The following is a 4,684-nucleotide window of genomic DNA, read 5'->3' as shown; positions in this document are numbered from 1 at the left end:
CGGGGGCAGGGCGAGGCGGGAGGTGAGGGAGGGAGCGGCTGGAGGCGGGGTCTGGACGGCGGGGGCCGAGCGGGGCGGGGGAAGCAAGGGAAAGTTGATCGCGGACTTGAGCGGCGGCGGCGGCTCGGGAGAGAGGAACGTGGGCTGCAGGCGCGATGCTTGGCCAGAGGACGCGTCCGACGGCGGCCGGACGCTGAGCCGGGCTGGGCAGGGCAGCCCGGCCCGGGCATGGAGCGCTGGGTGGCCAAGCCTCTGGACGTTTGGGGCGCGCCTAGTCAGAGCCCCCGGCGCGCCTGAAGTTGCGAGCGGCGAGCGGCCCGCGGGGACCCGAGAGCGGCCGGCACGCCGCGGATGAGCCTTTGCGCCGGCTGCGAGACGCGGCGGTGGCCAGGGCCAGAGCAGGCGGCCAGCGGGGGCCGATCCGGCGGAGAGCAGAGCTCGAGGCGAGGCGCGGCGCCGCTGCACACACGCACACGGTACCCGGAGCCACGCACCGCCCCTTCCCTTCTCGCTTCCCTCTCCTTCCCCTTGCCGTTCGCCCGCCGCGCGGCGGGAAAGTTGGTGGCTACAGCGGCTGCCGAACCACTTGTTCTCAGCGCGGCCATCGCCCGCGGCGGGCGCTCGTGGCATCCTTCGGTCCCAGGCCCCTAGCCCCAGCCCCGCGCCCCGCTCCGAGCTCCCGGACCGACGCGCGGCAACTTTGATTCCAGGGCACTCGAATTCAATTCGCGTTGGCCTTGGGAGGACAGGCACCCCATCCCCCATCCCCGGTCCTGGGACCGCGAACATTCGGGGGCTTTGCTCTTGGCGCTACGGAGAGGGTCCAGGTCTGGGGTGGAGAGGTTTTCGGGAGTGGAACGCGTTGGGATCCAATCCCCTCCCCTTCTGAGCCCTGGGTCCCCATTTGGACAGTGGGGATGGGGTGGGGCGCACCCCTACTGCAGGCTGGGCAGCGGCGCTGAAGGGAACTAAAGGCACGTAGTTCTCCCCTCCTCTCATCACGTCCCTGTGCCCGCGGGAGACCCCAGGGGACTTACACGTCCTCCCAAATTCGGTCCAGCTATGGGAAGACGCGCCCCTCGCGGAGCCGGGAGCCTTATGCGGCTCGAGCTTCTCCTTCCTGGCCCTGGAGATGGCCCGCTACGAACGGTGCTGGCTGCCCCGAGGAGCTCGCACCCGGGAGCACTACCCCTCGTCTCCACCGTAGGTCAACCCAGGACTCGGGCAGAGCCCGCGTGTTCCGAGGTAGTGGCAGCGCCAGCCGGCGGGCACTCTGCCTGGCTTTCCTGGAGCGGGCACCTAGAGAGGCTGCCTCCGTGCTGTGAGCGGAGATCCGGTGCCAGCCGCCGCCCCACTGCGACCCCAGCCCCAGCGCTAGTGCTGTCAGCGGTCCACTGGGAGGAAATTAGCCTTTCCTCTGTAGTAATACACCCCCATCCTCCCTAGTAATTCAGAAACCAGAGCCTTCTTTTTCTGCGTCCTTTGCCCTCTCAGACCAGATCTGGCATTGACCTCGCCTTCCAGCCCCTTAGCAAGTGCCCCCACCCTAATTTGGATTTTGAAATAAGCTAGAGAGACACAGGAGGAGTGTGTGTGTGTGTGTGTGTGTGCGCGCGCGTGTGTGTGTGTTGGGTGGAGTCAGACCCTCACACAGGGAAGAATTAGGTTGTGGGGTGTGGGGTAGAGCGGGCTTGAAAAACCTAGTTGGGGCCAGTTGCATGGTGATGATGAATCAGCCCATGATGGGAGAGCTGGCTTGGAGTTAGTGCTTGGTTCCTGGTGCAGGGGTAGGTGCACTGCGGTCAGCACCTACAGGGGTGGGGGCACTAGATGTCACTCTGCCAAGGAGGAGCTGGGAAGGGGTCTCTTGGCTGGGGGAATAGCAAGGCTTGGCTCTGGCTGCCAGGGCTGGGGAGGACGGGAAGGCAGAGTGTCTCGTGGTAGAGGGTGGGTGTACCCCATGAGCTGGGAAGGTGGCACACAGAAGCGAGTGGTGTGAACCAGGAAGCTCTGCCTCGAGTGCTGGAGGACAGCAGTGAGGGGTGGGAGGCCCACAGCTAGCATCCTGGCCTCCTCTGTGCTGGGCCCCCATATACTTCTCTAACTTGGCCTTCCTCACCTCCAAACAGCTGGGCTCCTCACGTCTGCTTACCAAAGGGCTTGATCTGAGGGGTGTGATGGCAGATGGTCCTGGTTGCCTCTGGAATAGCTCCCCCACCCAACAAGCTACCTTACCTGCAGTTTCACCATTTGAGGTTCATTTATTTGAGCCAAATATTTTAAAGGGCACCTTCCTGAAGTGCTCATTTAAAATGCACATTCTTCTGGGAGGTGAAGGTCTGGTGGAACCTTGCTCCTCTGAGTGTGGCCTGGGGACATGCAGTGTCGGCATCACCTAGAGACTTGTTAGAAATGCAGACTCTTGGGCCCCACCCCAGATCTTCTGAATGAGAATCTGCATTTGATAAGATCCTTGGGTGACTCATGTGCTCAGTAAAGTTTAAGCTGTAGTCCACAGTGCCTTCTCTAAGAGGTATTACATAGTTACTTGGTGTAGAGTATTGTATAGGGCAGTGAATAAGAACACAGAAGTGAGAATGAGACTGAACTTCTTTCTCTGGCTGCTTTGCTAGGCTTGGATTAATAGTCCACCACTGGCCCCTTCGGGTTGTACCATGCTAATGCCACAAGAGTGTCTGTGTTTTAGGGTCTTTTAAACAGATTAGAATAGCATCTCAGCTTTGTGTGCAGTCAAAACTGTACACGGAATCGGGTGCAGTGGTGAACCCCTGTAGTCCCAGCTATTGGGGAGGCTGAGGCAACAGGATTGCTTGAGCCCAGGAGTTCAAGGCTGTAGTGTGCTAGGATCGTGCCTGTGAATACCCACTGTACTCCAGACTGGGCAATATAACGAGACCCTGTCTAAAAAAAAACCAACAAAAACCCCTGCACATGTTCCAGTAGGAGGTGAGTGGAGGGGGCAGGGTTTCTGGAAGCTAGATATACATACTCTGCCTCTAGGACGCCTGAGACTGAGACTAGATGCTGTCCCTCAAGCAGAAGGAATTGAGCAACTACTTTCCACCTCATCTGCCCTCCCAGATGGGTGGTTCGGCCCATTGATAACACCTCTCAGCGGCCATTGGACTTACGCAGAGTGGAGGAGCATCAGTGCCAATTTGGAACAGCCTACAGAAGGGAGGATACTGACCAAGCTCTCCCTTGACCCCATCCTGGACTGGACGTCCCACTTCTACTGCCCTAGGGTGGTTCAAGGCCTCTAGCCTTAAGACACAGGGATGATGCCGAGGCATGGTGGCAGGTTATACCCCTGGTCCTCTGGATGATGACCCTGAAGCCATCAAGGCTGGCGTGAGAGTAGGAGATTTGAAACACTGCTGGAGAGATTTGGATCAGAGGCCTGGTGTAGCCGATGGTGTCACAGGTGAAAGGTCATTGCATGGCTCAGGCATCCCACCCTGCCCAAAGAGCCTATCCTTTCCCTAAGCTAGCCTCTCCCAGAGAGAGGGCAGCTCTGCCAGGGGACAAGGTGATGAGGAGGAACTATGGGAGACACAGTCATGGGCCTTACAAAGAGCGAGCTAATGTGAAGACATTCAGACATCGATTTGAAAATCAGTGAGTTCAAAAATAGTTAGGTTGGCCAGGTGCGGTGGCTCACACCTATAATCCCAGCACTTTCGGAGGCCAAGGCAGGTGGATCACTTGAGGCCAGGAGTTTGAGACCAGCTAGGCCAACAGAATGAAACTCCGGCTCTACTAAAAATACAAAAATTACCCAGACGTGGTGGTGGGCACCTGTAATCCCAGCTACGTGAGAGGTTGAGGCAAGAGAATTGCTTGAACCTGGGACATGGAGGTTGCAGTGAGCTGAGACTGTGCCACTGCATTCCAGCCTGGGGGACAGGGTGAGACTCCATCTCAAAATCAATCGATAAAGAAAATAATAAAATTTAAAATAACTAGGTTAGTAAGTCTCACTGTTTTCTTGAACCCTCAGGTCTTAATATGTAAAGATGATTGTAAAAATTGACTTAATTCCCATTGAACTTATTGTTTTCAAATTCAGTTTTAGTTGTTTTATAAACGTTTTATTTTATTTTAGTTTGAGCCTTGATTTGGCTTCCTCTTGGCACTGGGGCAATCCTGTTTGTCCATGAATAGATGAGCAAGGTTGTTTAGAAGTCGAACCCTACCAGATAGGTTATTTCAGGATGGGATTGGTGCTCAGTAACTGTTCATTGACTGAATGGGTTATTGCTGGGTGATGGTTCTTTTACCTTCTCCAGCCCTATTAAGTGATCATTAACACACCAACCGTTTGCTGTGCCTGTATCCAGTTTTAACTCTTCATGGTGGTTACTTTCAAGATGGGTGGTGAATGTCCATCTTGCTGTACTCTGGACTCTAGGCATCTGCCCTTGGACATTTGCATGCCTAGGGAGGCGAGGATGCAGACAAAAGAGTAAAGCAGTGCCAAATGTAACACAATAGGGAGTGGTGGGGACTGGGGAGAACTGAAAAGCATAGGCCCCACAGAGAAGCGGCAAAACCCATCCACGTGATAGAAGTCAGAATAATGGTTACTCCCGGGGGCGTAATGACTGGGGCACAGGGGTGCTGTTGGCATGCTGGACATTTCTTTTTTTTTTTTTTTTTTTTT

The 4,684-nt window shown here is 56.0% G+C and overlaps 1 protein-coding gene across 1 annotated transcript in view; it reads left to right on the top strand.

Moving 5' to 3' along the window:
• The first annotated feature begins 108 nt into the window (after nt 1-108).
• The window catches only part of LOC108516852 (cadherin-23), a 421,574-nt gene continuing 416,998 nt past the window's right edge, over nt 109-4,684 (top strand). Inside the window, exon 1 of the mRNA XM_017854517.1 lies at nt 109-476. The gene's annotated coding sequence lies outside the window, so the exon portion shown is untranslated. The remainder of the gene's footprint in view (nt 477-4,684) is intronic.

This window comes from Rhinopithecus bieti, unplaced genomic scaffold (genome assembly GCF_001698545.2).
Source record: "Rhinopithecus bieti isolate Rb0 unplaced genomic scaffold, ASM169854v2 scaffold_36008, whole genome shotgun sequence".
NCBI lineage: Eukaryota > Metazoa > Chordata > Mammalia > Primates > Cercopithecidae > Rhinopithecus > Rhinopithecus bieti.
Note: the sequence above shows the minus strand (reverse complement) of the source record. Positions and strands in the feature narration are given on the sequence as shown.